We start from the raw sequence: 16683 nt of genomic DNA on the forward strand, positions 1-16683 counted from the left end.
AGATGATTTAGTTCCCCTTCTCTACTTTTCCTTTCCTTGTCTTTCACTTCTCTAACTTCTTTGGCTGCTTTTGCTTTCCTGGTCTCAGGTTTTCCTTATTTATCAGTGTTTTGGTTGCTTTTCCTTGCTTATTGCCTCCCATCCCCCTGCCCCCTCCCCCCTTTTCTTTCCCCTCTTCCTTTGCCTTCATTTCCCTGCTTTGCGCTTTGACTTCATATCACTCTTCATGTTGCTCTCTTCTCCTCCCACTTCCCCTTTCCCTTGCTGTTTTTCTGTGCTTTGACTTCACACTGTCACTTCTTACAACCCCCCCCCAACTCCGCTTTCTCTTCCATGCTTATTCCTGCTCTTTTCTGCTTTTCATTTTTTTTCCTTTTTTCTGCTCTTCACTGTTGAGATTCCTTTCACTCCTTTTCCTTCCCTGCTTTCCCATCCCCTTCTGCTCCAGGCTTGTGTGCTACTTTCCCCACCTTTCCAACAAAGTAGTGCAGAGCTGCTTTTGACTAACTGCAAGCTCTTTTCCTCCATTTTTTTCTTTTCCTGCTTGTCACAAGTTTGACTCACTCTTTCCTTGCTTTGCTTCTTTTAATTTTTGTATCAGTTCTGTCTCTCCTATTTTGTCCATTCTTTCTTTCTTCTCCACTTTTTCTTTGATATCGCTTTCTTCATTCACTCCTTTTTCTTGTCTTTCCTTTCACATCTTTTAATTTCTTTTCATATCTGTTCACATTTTTCATTTTTTTTTGTCTTTTCATGCCTTTCATTTTCTCAGATTTCTTCTTTTACTCTTTTTTCCTTACTTCCCATTGTTTTTGATACCTTAACTTCTTTTAACCTTTCAACTACTTTTCTCTTTCTGGTTTTCTTCCTTTCTTTTCACTTCATTCCCCTCTCTTCTCCCCTCCCATTTTTCTCCTTTCTTCTTTCTCTTTTTCACATCTCTCCTCAATCAACAGTCAAACAATTTTCTTTGGTACACAGAGAATACACACATGAAGTACTGAGACACAAAGTGCTGATAATCACAAAGAATTCTACTTGAAAATTTCTACTTTTTTTTTTGGTCACTTTGATACCTCAAAGCTGTTGTCATGTTTTTCTCCTCTGCTAAATCCCCTCTAACGTGCTGACCGTAGTAAGGAGTTGATTCTGTAGGTGGTGCAGATGGCTGGAGACAGCTCTACTGAGCTTAGGTGTATCCTGTGGGTTTATCTCCATGAGGTCTAAGGACATGCAGCTGATTTACACTGGGGGGGATTTGTTTCATGAAGACTTAGAGCAACTTTCTGTTTCTGTAAGTACAGTAGATATGCAAGTTACTAGCTGAAGAATAGATAATACATTGGTAGTAAAAATAAAGTATTTCAGACACTGAAAAATTAACTCCATGCTAATTGCCTATTATCACAATATCATCATGAGCTGATTGCTATCTTTCTCCAGGGGCCATAAAGGTATTTGAACATCATACGATAGTTACAATACATCTAATGTCATGTTCTTGGGTGTATAGTTTCTTTGTCTGGATGTAAGAACAAAGATATTAACTTAAGTCTTCTAGGTACTTAAAATGGTACCTAAATGGTACTAGTTACAGTTTCAAAGTACACACTTGAATATAAACCATAAAGCTAAAGGAAGAAGTGAGAGACAGAGAAGAAATAAGGAAAACTGAAAGTAATACAAAAAAAAAAAAAAAAAAAAGAAGCAACCCAGGATGAATAAAAATGATAGCCCAACTTGCTTTTAAAAAATAGGAAATGCAACTGGGGGGAGGAGTAAGCCACACACAATTACAACAACATGAAAACATCTGAGACATGTTGCAGAGGAAAAGGTGGCGAACACTTTAAAAGGAGAGTAATAAAAAATGAAAAACCATTAATGGTAAAGTTCAAGAAAGAATGATTCTGGGAGGCTCTCTTTCCACCATGTTAATCCCAGATATTGATCAATTTTTAGTCTTTAGACCCTCTCGACCCTCTCTCTTTCTCTCTCTCTTTTTTTTTTTTTTTTTTTTTTTTTTGTAAGAGTAAAGGGAAAATGGCAGGAATCTTTTGATTTTATTTTTCTCTTACCATTTTTTTGATTGTCTTATTTCATCACCTAAAGAAAGGCAAGGAGCAAGAGAGGCTTTTCAATAAGGCTTATGTGTTTAAAATAGAAGATTTTCAATCTGTGAATGCCTGGAAACTATGAAATACATAAAAGTTTGTGAAGCTAACCAAGGGAAGCAAGTCTATTGTCAGTAGTTGCTTTCTGTAGGCTGCAGAAAGCACAGAGAACTTGAGAAAATGTTGGTAGGAGATAAAAAAAAATAATAACAATAAAAAACTAAGCTCAGGATCTTATCACCGTGATTTTTGGAATGTGAGATGGAAGCATGTGAGGAATTTGAGAACTTCCAAATTTAATTTATGAAATAAAATCTTTTTTGTTGATTAAGTTCCATTATATAGAGTTTAATTGGAAGTAAGAACTTCTAAGTGGTGGTTGAATTGTTACACTGGCTTTCTGCCCTTGAAATTCAGATTAATAAACTAAATTTCTTGTAAATTATACTGGAGAACCCTGCCATATTTCCAGCCAATATTTATCAATATTATAACATTATCATTCTTTTTTATTTTTTTTTTCTTATATGATATCTGCCACGATGAGTAAAGACCCCAAGAAAATCCATTTTTTAGGTAGATTTATAAGATTTTCAAGGTACTTTTCATATATATGTTATGAATCGACACTGCAAAGCTGTAGTTATGCAAAATGTGGTTTATGGTATACCTGTTATTGTTTTGTGCCTTCCAGCATCCTCCTCATGTGGTACCCTTATTACTTTGAAAAATACAGCTTCCAGTAAAGCATATTGTACATATGAGTGAGATACAGAGATCACGTAGATTTTTTTGGCCCATAACCAGTAAAGAGAAGTCTTAGCTTTGAAGACCTGAGGCAGCCTTTGAATTTGTGATATTTAAAGCAGAGTGCATCCTCTCCCAGCCAATGCCTTTCTTCTCCACCCCTGTGAGGCAACACAGAATTTCATTCTTTGTCTCTCCTTGAAGTGCTTGAGGGTTTTGGTCCTGCCTCAGTGACAATCCCCGAGAATGATGAAATGTTTTCTCTGATAATCTGAGTACTCAGGCAAGTTGTGCAAATCATTCAGCATGTGTCCATAGAACCTGCCTTCCAGGAGCACCTTTGGAATGGAGTTTGACCACTTGGATGCTCAAGAAAAGCAGATGTTTAAGTGGCCTCAACCCATCTGAGGCACCTTTTTTGCTCTGATCCAACAAGCCATTGTTGAAAAGGCTCTCTGGCATTTACATGGCTCTAATTACTCAGATGATTTTTTACATGCTGTCTATCTCATCATCAAGGCCTTTTGGTATCTATGGTAAATCTGTTTTATTTTTCTTTCTCACCTTTCTGTGCCATGAGGAGTTTTTCTTTGTAATGGTGAAAGGCTTGTTGTGCCGCGGTTCTTTACTTTAGCTTCTTTATACCACATGGAAATCAGCTGTAAAACCAGAGTGTCCCGTAATGAGATCATCCAATTTTAGAGATTAACATCTGGAAGAGATTTTACTCTCATCCAAGTACCAGTTGCATGGGCCATGGATGTAGCAAGTATAATATATTCCCTCCCTTTTCTGGGAAGGTTTTGCTTGTGGTTTTGGCCAATAGAAGTTAAAAGAAACCTTCAGTTTGCTCAAATCTGTGCCAGTTTGAAATGGATTTCCCCTGCTAAGAGAAATGATGTGATTTTTATGTTGTACTGTTCATTGCTTCTCACTAAATACAGCATGGGCAATTTAATTTCAGTAAGGCCTTTTCCTATTTCAAATATCTGCTTTTTGGCTCTAAGCTTTTTGGCAATATGGGTATTTAAAAATGATGCAAAGCATATGTTTAAAGAAAATGCTTTTCTTGTAGTGGAAAACACTGGAACTTTGGTCATCTGAAGTGGAAATGATTTGTGATAACTGATTTGCTAAATGTAGTAGTTATTGACAATTTGAATTAATGACTGGAAATGGGAACTCATGATAGAGGTAATTTATGTAGCTGTATCTATAACAAGCATCATTGATCTAACTGTAAAATGAAATAATCTTTATGATCTTTATGGCATTTTTTTTTCTGCCCAAATATTATAAGCAATTCAAGAACGATACTATTTTTTTTTTCAAGGAGAAGTTATTTAGACAGACACTAATATGATTTTTTAAACACATATTGATAATACAACTGTAACTTATAACTGTGTTCACAATATACCACTTGTCACCTGATGAGATCTTTATTAAAACAAGCTGGCTTTTCTTTCCCTGTAGCTGTTCCAATCTTCTCCAACATACCATCTAGATATAGCTTTGGTGAAACAGACTAGAATACTGTGAGGGGTCAACACAATAATTTAAATGAGCAGAAATAGTAATTTGATTCTTACCTTCTTTGAGCTGTACAAGGAAAGACACAGTTGAGAAACAACAAAATAAAGATATTTTTTGCTTTAACCCTCATCCAAAATGTATGGTGTTATATAGCAGTTCATAATCACTGTTGCTTCTCATGGATTAAAAATGGTAAGAAAGATGGTAGTGCATGGAAGAAAATGTAATCTGAAGAAAACTGCATCATGATTAATCTAGAAGGCCTATGCTGTACTGACACCAGATTTCAGCATTTGCTTCTTCTTCCTTATAAAGACAATCTTTGAGGTTTTTCTACTGTGCCTGTCCACCACTTTGCTCCTTCTCTACAAAGGATTCCTTTTCTCAAGATCTTCCGGTCCTGTCAAAATCAAGAAATGGGAGGACACCCTGAATCTACTTATTCCAGTGCTCCAATTACATATTTAAAGAGGTCATCAGAGAACCCAAGTTCTGAAGAGCTAAAGAGGAAAGCAGAAACAGAGTAAAGGAGGAAGTCAGGCATTGTTTATTAATTACCTTAAAGTTTATCTATCTACCTGCCTTATTTTACTGTGATATTGTGTTTGTGTTGCACCTTCTGTGTCCAAGGTTATGAACTCATTGTGGAGGAAATCAGAGATTAACTGACGTACCTGCAAATGATCACCACAGAAAGGGAAAATGTGTCTAAGACAGATATTAGTGGTCCTTAGATTAATTTAGGGAGCCTTGTCAACCAACTGACACCTCTGAGCATCTCTGCAGTCCCCTGGACCGTAACTCTACCCCTTTTATAGCCAAGAGGTCTCCTCTGCCCATTCAGTGTGTGAAAGGTTTCTAGAAACCTGCATGGCTCCTATCTGGATATGTCTGCTTTTGGGAAATTCCTCATAGGAAACAGTACTTGGCACCTTTCAGTCTGGTAAAAGGGCCATTTTGAGGTAAAGCTGTTTTGAGACTCCCTTTCTCTCTCTCTCTCTCTCTCTCTTTTTTTTTTTTTTTTTTTCCCTCCCAGAACTAAGCACTCCTTTGGTAGATCAGGCTTAATAAATGTTATAGTGTGAAGATGGGCAGTATGTGACAACTTAAGAGCTCTGATGAAAGTTGTCTTGTGAGTCTTGTCACAACAGTTGTGCAATCTTCAGATGGTACCAGCTCTGACAGATGTTGGTGGTTCCTGGAGCAGAACTGGGTGAACCTTGGACCTCTGCTCACATTGCTAGTGCAGGCATGTTTAAATGAAGGGGCTGGCCAGTAAACCAAAATGACAGAGAGGTGTAGGCACATGTTCCCTTCCGCCATACCTACTTTGGCAGCATTAAGACAGACACCTGGGGCAGGGGTGCTGAGTTGCTGGTGTGAGATCCTCCAGAACTTGTCCATTAAGATAAATAGGTCCATATACGAACAGTATTTCCAAGGTAGTTTAAACTATAGCATGTTTTTTTTTTTTCCATATTTTTATTGAGAAATTTACTCAGAAATATGTTATGTTTCTCCACTGTAAATGGAGAAACAGCTTTTAAGCCAGTATTTCAGGTCTTAGAACTGTGAAATCCTTAACAGCACGCTGCATTATCTGTGACCACAGATGGATAGAAACCTCAAATAGTAATAATATATATATATATATATTTTTTTTTTCTACTGATCTAAGATACATGTGACAGTTAGAGCCATTCAGTATCTTTACAAAATCATTAAACTTTAGAAGAAACACTCCTCTTCAAGCTTTAAAAATCTCTGCTACAAACAAGAAATTAATTTACATTTCTTAAAGTGGCCTTTGTTAAGGATGGTTTGTGCCATCAATGATTTTGCTTTTTGACAAGATCACTGCCAGCAAATATAATGACATAAGAATTCTGGAATAAGTGCTGAATCTTTTGAATGGTACAATGTACTTCCGATCAAACAGTCCTTAGTAAAATTGGGTTATCAAGCAAAACAAATGGTTTCTTTTGAAAGTTATTCATAGTTTCAAAGCACAAGTACAACCACTGAACAGTCATTAAAGTTTTAAAATGGGAGAGAGAGGACAAGATAAGAAATAGGAGGAAAAAGGGACAAGCATGTCATTCGTCAGTTTTGAAAGGTAGAAAAATAGAGAATGCAATGCAGAATTTCAGTTATTATCACACCTGCTGAGGTAACATTTGATTTTGCTAAATAAACAAAAATTAATGGAGATAACTGTCTTATAAGTTGCATCTTTTCCTTTTTTAATGTGATAATCGGGCACAGATGTGTCTAGTGCACAGGGGAGTCTGATTAGGAAGTCTCCTCACCTTGCTCAACATGTGGCTTTTTTGGTTGCTTCTTTTCTGTATGTTTCTTTGGAAAGGAGGCATTTCTGAAAAGAAACTCAGCTCTCCAAGATGGATATTGTATGAATGTATATGCTATAACTATACACCATGTGTTTTAGTACAAGATGTTGCAAGAATAGCCTGTAATGAATCAATGAGTGAGGTTATAATGTGTGTGCGTGTGCTGTTCATGCTGTGCTCATCACGTTCCCTGTGTTTGTACAGGCTGATTCTGCTGTCGTGTGTTGTGCAGGGGGTTTCTGCATGCACAGCAAAACAAGGCATCCAGAACACTGCAGACCTGCAGAGACTGACTCTATTGCATGTACTGTGTCTAATTGCAGCTATGCACCGTCTTTCCTGTGCATGCACTACTTTTTGCATGCACGTGCCCCTTCTGTAAGGCTTCTATAAAATCTGTAGATTACCATTGAAGCTGGTTGTCTGTCACTCAGTCATAGCTTAGAAGATAAGCGAAGGCACAAGTAATATCTGGAAGCTAATGTCTGCTTTGATAACAGTCGCTCCATATCATCACAGTCAGAAATGATAATTATTAATAATTTAGGTCTTAATCTTTTATCATGAAATTATTTGAAAATTACTGTAAGAAACTCTAAAAAAATGTTCGATGGTATTTGTTATGAGAAAACAAGTTTTGACAGCTATCCCAAACCCCTTTTCTGAATTCCCCTGTCTTCCATGGAAGGAGGGATAGTCATCTTCTTGGGTAAATATGCGTTTATGCTGCCCCAAGCTCATCCCCGTTCTTGGCCCTGTCCATCTATTTTTCTGTTTTGAAAATAAAATTTTTCAATGAAGAATATTAGCATGTAGCTCATTACCTCCGTAGCTGGCTGTGATTTGACCAAGGACAACTAATATGGTAACCAAGGAAAGGAAGAAAGTTTCAGAAGACCAGAAGAACTGTTTCCTTCCCTCAGGCAGGCATGGTTAAACAACTGGGCAGTTTCCAAAGGTGTAAGGCACCAGGCTTAAGTCATGACAGACTTTCCTTTGAAGTGGAGGTGGTTGCATTTTATTGTTTCACAGGGTACTTGTTGTGTGAAATCAGATCTAGTGATGTCTTGACTGAAGAAGAGCCTAATTCTACTGCTGGGTGGTTGGGGTGGTGATGCTCTGGTCTTCCATGTCTATCTCATTAAAGCAGGCACATTTCAGATCTGTTTCTAAGCACTATAACTGCTTGATTAATATTTATTAATCCTCCTTCCAATATTTCATTGTTTTCTGTTTGGTTTTATCTTTATAGCATTTGTTTTCCAGGTGTGAAAAAGGCTGAGAGAAGAGAACAGATATGGGACTTCCCTGAGCAGAAGATCTCTATTACCCAAGGCAAAATCTGGGAGGTACAATCTATTTTGGGATTTGTATCCAAAAATTGATGCCAAAGTATCCCAAAGTCCAAAGTAGAGCTATCTTTAATTGTCTAACTTAGGAAACATTGATGTGCACTTCTCTCATTTTTCTATGATCATTCTCAGATGAAATGTATTTATGTACTAGGCAAAAAGAATATGGTTCTCAGATGAAATGTATTTAAGTACTAGGCAAAAAGAATATGGTATCTCCTTAGCACTTATTATTTATGACTTGAACCCAGGATATCACAGTTGTGAGGTGATCAGTTTTCATCTGCGGTATAAATAGGTTTTGTACTTTTTTTCTCAGAAACAGCCTCTGTTCCTGTCTTCAAGTAATAAGTGGTATGTTTTTGACATGATGCAAATACTTGTTGACGATTAAGCTGAACCCATTTAAACTGATTTTGTATATGGCCCATTCAGAGCATCCCATGTGTCTCTGGAAAGGACAATTAATGCAGACTTTTGCTCCACTGATAGGTAAATTCAGACTTGTTCAGACCTCCTGTTTGTTTGGGTTAACTTGGTTCAAGAGCTGTCAAAAGCCTGATATCTCCTCTGAACTTCCTTAGTAAAGATGCAGTTGGATGAGGAAGGAGACGAGCGTGGTACAAGTTAAAAACAAAACAAACAAACAAAAAAAGAAAACAAAAAAATCACTAAAGTGATGGACATAAGTGGCAAGCCAAGTTGTAGTGTCTTGTAATAGAACAAATAACAATAGAAGTGCTCTGATCTCTCTGACTGGTAGAAAGTTAAGCCATAATCATTTTTATTTAAAATAAAATAAAATAAAAAAGCAAGCAAACATTGTTCTTAACAGGGAAGTGCAGGTCTTTTGCTCTGCTCCATCATCTGGAAAGCAAAGGGAACTGGACGGCTCCTGCCCTGTCTGCATAGATGTGACTGTGTAAAGGAGACTCAAAGACATCTGGTTACCCCTCTTGGGGAGGCACTCTGGGTGCCAGGGGGCAGGGAAGGACAGCAAGATACTGTTCTAAGGGTAGAAGTTTCAGCCATCCAAATGAAAGCAATGACAATATCTGAGGTGACGTGCAAAAGGCTCTGGATTAGCATCCGTATCCTTATGAGACAGTTGGAGACAGGGTAAAGAACACAATGGCAAATTCCACAGAGGACACAGGATGGTAAACCTGGGCAAAGTTCATGAAAGCTGTGAGAAACTTGAGAGGCACCTCACCAAGCTGGGGCAGCCACTGACCAGCATGCTGTGTGCAGTGGGATATCTGCAGCTCAGTGCAGAGATCCAGTGGGAAGGATTCAGAAAGGAGTGTGAAGAAAGGACAAAGGGAATGGGAAAGCTTTCATGGAGGGAGACTGAAGAGACTTCGTTAGTTTAACAAGAAGGGGCAAAAAACATGTAGAAGATTTAAAAATATACCTACATATGGCATAGTGGAAGCCTCTGTTTACCTGTTGATTCATAAGGTGAAATACTGTGAAATCGTTTTGTTGAAAAAAATTGAATTTAAGTTGAAAATGGCAGTCAAAGCTTTTCTATCCTTTGACTGCTAAGCCAATGTAACTCATTCCCCTTAACTTTTATTGGAACCAAGGACTGAAAAGAAAGAACTAGGTAGCATAGGGATAATGATTAATCAAAATGAATAACAGATACTTATGAGGAACATGAACCCTCAACCTTACAGGCATTAATCAGTTCTAATTCTTGAAAGTTAGGAGAAAACTTCCTTTCTGCTTCTTGGTACAAAAAGCTGCCAGTATTGATTTCTACAGAAGCTGCTCTCTTTGAAACTTTGGTGCTTGCTTCAGCTAAGGACAGGATACCGAAGATCTCTTCTGTGACCATGTACGGGCTTTATTAAAGCCTGCCTGTCCTGCAACCTTCTCCTTCATCACTGAGTCCACATTTGGCTTCTCTTGTATTACATAAAAAGCTCCTTGTCCCCTTTTTTGAATGTTGGCCAAACTCACACAGCTGTGAGTTCGAGAAGGCACGTTTTAAAATCCAAATGAGAGAGGGAAGGATTTAGAAGGGGTAATAGGAGAACCAGGGAAAAGTAGATGCTCACTTTTATTTCCTTATTTTTCCTTTGGTTTGACAAAAAAAAAAAAAAAAAAAAAGAAAACCAAAACCTGAAAAAGTAACAAACTTTTCATAATTATCTGAAATAGATTTCCGTAGAATGGTGCACACAAAAATGCTTAAGAAATATTGGAGTTAAAGCGGGTTCCAGACACATCTGAAATGGTCTTTTCATATCTAATTATAGCTGCTGCTCTGCGTGTGTGTGTGTTTGATTTTGCAGCGCAGATGGAGTGGCTGTTTCACTTGGCCGCATGTGTGTTGGCCTGAACCCGTCCCCTCATTCACTGCATTCTGACACTATGTTTAGAAGCACTAACTATCCAAATTATAATGGGCCTCATGCTTTGCATTTAGACTGCAAAAGTTAAAGCCAATTAAAACAAATGCCTCAACACTGATTTTTTTTTTTTTTGTTTAATTTAAACTTATTTCATTATAAGACATTCTCTTAAGAGAAATTATTAATGAGATATTAATGAGATTTATTTTGGTGTGGTACACTGAAGATGAATCTAATAAACAAGCCTATTTTTTTTTTTTAAAGCAGTACATCTCTCATACATTTGATGCAATTTCCCCTCAAGTATTAATTTAGAAAAAATACTGAATATTTCTTAAACTTGCATTTGAAGAGGAGAGAATTAAATGCCTTCAGACTTGTAGCCTGTTTGTTCTCCCTGTCACATCTGCTGGTGCAGTACCTGTCTCCTGTCATGCGAGAGGAGAGTAAAATCATGTTTGCAGCCCCCTTCCCATCCGCACTGTGGCAATGCTGACCCCTGGTCTATTCCTTGCGTGTTCTGACATACAAATTTCAGCCTTGCATCTTTTTATTTAGAAGTTCTTCATGAATCTTTCATGGGCACAAACTGGCATTGCAAATATGACAAAATATTGCACTTGTTCTTGTGAATGTGTATCTCTGCTCCTTCAGTCCAGAAATGGGGTAAAACACTGTGTTCTTTGTGACTGCTCTCAAGCAAGAAACAAAGCAAAAACTTGTAATACTCTGTTAGCTGAAGGAATAAGGAAAACTGAGAAAGTGCACTTGAGTCAAGCATCATTTTTTAGGGGCAGAAAGAGAAAAGTTCAAACTTGGTCTAAGATGCTTCAGGAGAACATAACTCAAGGAAAGAAAGATGCACATGGTAGATTAGATAAAGTGCAGAGGCTGCAACTGTCAACACAGAAATAACTAAAAGTGAATTTGAGTTAAGAGATATGAAGGATGAACAGCTATTAATAATAATGAGACATTGAAGAAATCCCACAGCAGCCGATGGGAGAAATCTGAGAAGGTAATGCTATTAGAAGGATTTGTAAAAATAGTAAGATATGTTTGCAGGGGCCGTCTCTCAGTCATGTTGGTAGAGTAATGGAACATAAAATCCAAGTTTCTAGAGTTGGAGCATCCGAGATCCAAAAGCAAGTCAGAATTGTGGAACTAACCAAAATCCATACCAGAGGAAAAGCCTTACAGAAATAGCTGAACTGCTGTATCAGATGACCATAGCAAGACTGCATTTGATATAGCAGGGAAGGCCGAAACACTTGTACACATCACTCAAGAGTGGAGCGTGAGAGGAATAAGGCTGAGAGGATATAGCTCAAAGAAAGTAAAGAATTTAGGCTAGCAACACCCCCACCCCTCCCACACCCCTCAAAAAATCGTTTGAAATTTATCTGTCTACTTTTCTGATGCAATTATAATTTTTAATGGGCAGGAACCAATTTTTCCAGTCATTGAGTCTGGACAGAAATATGGAAAAAAAAATAGTGCAGGGTCAGCAGAAAAGGTGAGGTGCTGGTTTACTTGAGTGATAACTATTTTTTCACCAAGTATGACTGAAGAAAGATCTAGCTGACTGGTAACTCACTCTTTTCTTCACAGTGAAAGTTAAGTGAAATCTGTTCACATACATTTGAACAGCTTTGGACTAATTTGCATTTTATAGGAGAAACATTCACCCACTTCCTGCAAAATCCCCTCTCCCCCTCCAGAAACAATGTCATTTATTATTAATATAAATATATATATATTATTAATATAAATATATAAATACCTGATGTAATTGTGGCAAATTTTTAACCAACCATAGCATGAACAATTAGCACAGAGTACCAGCTCCTGCTTTGCTAAATGTCCCTTGGATCTTCAGCTTCCACGTAACCCGAGTTTTAAGAAATTTAAAGAAAAGCATCAAGTTTCATGGATTATACTATCATAACTAAACCCAATCAAAAATCCTATTAAATGGATTGTTTCACATCAATACTCCTTGTGTTTGATCTTGTTCACTGAGAACCAGCAGAGCTTTAGTAAACCAGCAATTTTTCTTCTGGTTCCAAAACAAGAAAATTTTCTTGGGAAGCTTTCATCTGGCTCTACTGGTGGCTGCTGGTTGTCACATAAGACAATCCCTCACTTGGAGGGAGATGTGACTTCCCTAGAGTTGCAGAGTTGCATGCAGATGACAGGCTGAGTGTATCTCTGGAATTAGGCTGGTATGCTTATAATAACTTGTGTGCCCTAGTTATTATTGTTCAACGAGGAGTAAATATAATAGCTTTACAGCCCACCATATTAAATGGAATTCAATGATAGATCATTTACAAAACCAAATGGTTTTAAAATGATCCCGCAATGTGCTGAGTAGCTCTTATAATGTCCACAGACTCTAATTTGGGAAAGGTATTTGTGTGCACCCATGACCTTAAGCGCACAGTTCCATTCCTTTGCCTAAAGACAAAATTTCCTAAATTGGTGTCACAATACCTTCAACTCTTATCTGAAAATTCACAGAATTACAACGAGAATGTTGATGAAAATGTTTCTGTCTTGTACTTCTTCCAGAGCATTTTAGCAAGTCACAAACAGCATAATTGTTGCATTTTGCACTATTAAAATATACGTGTTTGGAGGTTGTATTCTTGTGGTTAAATTGTATAGCAGCAACTCTTTTCTTGGTTTTGTGCTGGGCAATAATTTTCTCTGAAGAATTATTATTATTTTTGTTGTTGTTGTTGTTGTTATTATTGGTCCTTTTACAGAAGTTATCTAACGTGGTGTAAAATGTGACATGCAGGGGGTGATAATATATTGACATAATATAAAAACCTATATCTGAATAGACTCGGTTCTTTAATACCAGCAGGGGACTGAATCATGGATAATGCTGTTTCTCTTCTTCTTTGTTTCTGTAACAAAACAAAATAATAGAAACTGATTTTCAGTTATTTACCAACTTTATTTACCAAGAAAACATGTTTATTAGAAATCAGGTGTGGGAGTTGGTATGTATTTTAATGATTTATATTCCCAAGTGTGCTTTTTTAACCTACTTTGTTCATTTCAGAACATTTAATTCACTGAAACTCTTACCCACTTTTCATATTTTTATTTTAAAAGTTTGAAATCAATTATTCAATCTGAATATTCAGTTCAGAGGAGATACTAAGCTATTAAGTCTTCTGAAGTCTTCTCTCCTCTCATATGGAAAGCAAATGTGAATCAAGTATTTGCAAAATGGTGAGCAAAGGCTAGAAATTTGGGGAATAGAATAAGCAGCTTATGACCATGATAGAAAGACCTTTGCTTTTGTTCTCTTTCTTCCCATGCCCCACCAAAGGAGCCCCATGACAGGAGTCTCTGATCTCCCAGGCATTTTTATTCCACATTCTTGTCCTTTTTCTTATTATCTGCTTTTTTGTTTTGTTTTGTTTTGTTTTGTTTGTTTTTGACATCTTTATCACAGCGTGAGTGTTCTTGCCCATCTTCCTCCTTCTGCTGGTCTCTAGACACACTCAATGTGCCATTTACAGTTGCTGGCATCTTTTTTTTTATCATCTGTCCTTCATCCAACCCTCTCAAGCAGAATAACCCCTCATGGGGATTTGGGGAGATGGCTTTGCAAGGAAACCTGAATGGTCCACTGTCTGCACCTGACTGTTTTGTCCTCCTGTTGGAACTTTGAAACACCAGCCCACCACTGCTGTGGCCTTTCCCTTCCACTGGCTTGCTTCTGCGGTGTCTCCTGCCCTCACAGAACTCATGCTAATGTTACTTTTTCAGCATTTCTACAAAGTTGCACCTCAGTATTTCCAGAGCATTCCATGGCAATTACTATGCTTCTTTCCTTGGGCTCTTCTCTTCTATCTGTCCTTATTGATGTCCTGTCCCATCCTTTAACAAAAGTTCAGCAACCCTCTATAAGGGCTTTAATCTCCTTCTCTGTTCCTGTCCTGCTGTGTCTGTCCTTAGGGTCAATGTCACTAAAACAGGGATTTATAGCCCATAAATTCAAATTAGATTTATATTTAGATGCAGATTTCTATACAATGAATTTAATGGTAAATTATCAAAAGTCATCTTGTCTTCCTTGTGTTTCTACTTTGCATTGGAGAATGTCTCCATAAATAGCAACACAATAGTTGTATGTATAGCTTTAATTTTCCTCATTGCAGTTTCTATTTTAATTCTTTTTTGGTGACAGTTACAAAGGCCTTAGTGCTGATTAGTCCCCATGTTCACTGATATTGAAGCCTTTCCTAACTTAAACAATAATTCTGCATAATTTTATTTTCTCTTCGTATGTATCTGTTGCCTCTAGTTTTTTAACTGAGACTCATCTACCCAGGAAGTTAATAAAAATTATCTAGTGGTATAATTTGAAGCAGATTAGTTTGATTGCATTGAATCAGTTTTTGGCACTTACTCAGAATTTAAATGGCTTTAATTTATTTCAGCTTATTCTGTTCTCCAAATAACAATCAAGTAAGGTTGAGCTAGACTTAACTCTTGGGGGCTTTTAGAAGAAGCATATTCTGAAGAACTTGAACAATGAGAAGCAGAGATTTACCTCAATTTGTGGTGCAGTGTGTAGCCAGAATTGGGCATAAGAACATGCCTGATAAGGGACGGGGTGCAGAACAGAAAACTGAGTTGTCACTGGGAAAACTGTGTTCTGGAAAATTAAAATTGACTTAAATATGAAGAACATTTAAAAAATTATTCATTGATTTGAAATCTGACTATAGTACATTACATGATAATCTAGTGTTGCAACATTTAGAGAAAGCATGAAGGAAAATATACTTTGATATAATGTGAGAAAATGCTATATAAAATGGAAAGTGATGAAAAAGATTTAAAATGTCTCAGAGATCCAGATAATTATCCACCAAAACCCATTATTTAAGAATCTGTATTTTCAGTTTATTAGCTGTTTTTCCCACATAGATAAAGCAAAACTCCATGGAAATATAAGCTGTAGAAAATATCTTTGTCCTATTGTCCTGTTTTATAATAGAACATTGTTTAATTTCATGTATTCTAGTAGCAATAATAAAAATCTTGAAAAATGACTGGAAGCTGAACTTTCATAAACACTTCAGCAATTTAGGAGCTTAAGAACTAATGAAAATTACCTTACCATTTTAAATATTAAGCCTGTTAAGATAACCTTGTAACTTTTTACCTTTTTAAACACTGGAGTTTGTAATTCTGTAATAATTGAAAACCACTTCTTAGAGACAATATTTTGTCTGTTAGAAGGTTACTACATTCTTGTGTTAGAAGAAGACTGACTTTTTTTCTCCTTTTTTATTTTTTATTTATATATATATTTTTTTTTTCTCCCAGAAAATGTTTGGTGTTTATCTGTAATGGTACAACCCAAATGGCTAACAATGAGGAACTGTGTTTATAGAAGAGATGTGATCTGGACTCATGACACACAGACATCTTCAGTTTTGACCATGTGTAGATTCCTGACAGATGATTTTTGTGACTAACTGTACTCAGCTTTCGGACCAGTGTTTGTGCATATTCCTGTAGTGCCATAAAAGAAGTGTTTCATGTATACCTACACATTCTGCATTAGCTCCCTGTGTGAAGAGGTCCTCAGAGACCAACGGGTCTGTGCAGTCTATGCTTGAGTTGTACACACTGCAGTTCTGCTCATATCTGTGGGCCAGATGAAAGTGAGATTGCAGGCTAATAGGACATTTACTCAGATGGCATTTTGCCAATTTTCTGATAAAATGATTGCTAAATAAACCAAGAGTTAAATGCAACGTGCTGCCAAGGAACATAGTTTGCCTTTTGCTGTGAGGAGTAGAATGTGAGTCAACCAAAGCATTCGGCTACAGCCCGCTTCCAGGCTTGAGGCTGAAATGAGATACTTGTTTGCCCACACCTGCTGTATGTCCATCATTTCTCAAAATGCAGAGCCTTGTAGGTACACCACCTACAGGTGAATGCAGGCTCACAAAGCTACTTCTTGGTCTGTGATACAAATGGGAAGAAATCCCAGCTCCAGTTGTACCCACATCAAGTTCAATTAATACCGCAGAGTCAAAGCCCAGTGAAAAAACATATTCAAATGAAGTGTGTGATTTTTTCCCCTGTGTCCTGGAATGGCACAAGAAATATTCTGGAATCCAAAAAATGGAAAAGTAGAGCCAGAACTACTTTAGGATATGAACAAAGTAGTGTAAGC

Source organism: Anas platyrhynchos, chromosome 1 (assembly GCF_047663525.1).
Source record: "Anas platyrhynchos isolate ZD024472 breed Pekin duck chromosome 1, IASCAAS_PekinDuck_T2T, whole genome shotgun sequence".
Classification (NCBI taxonomy): Eukaryota; Metazoa; Chordata; class Aves; order Anseriformes; family Anatidae; genus Anas; species Anas platyrhynchos.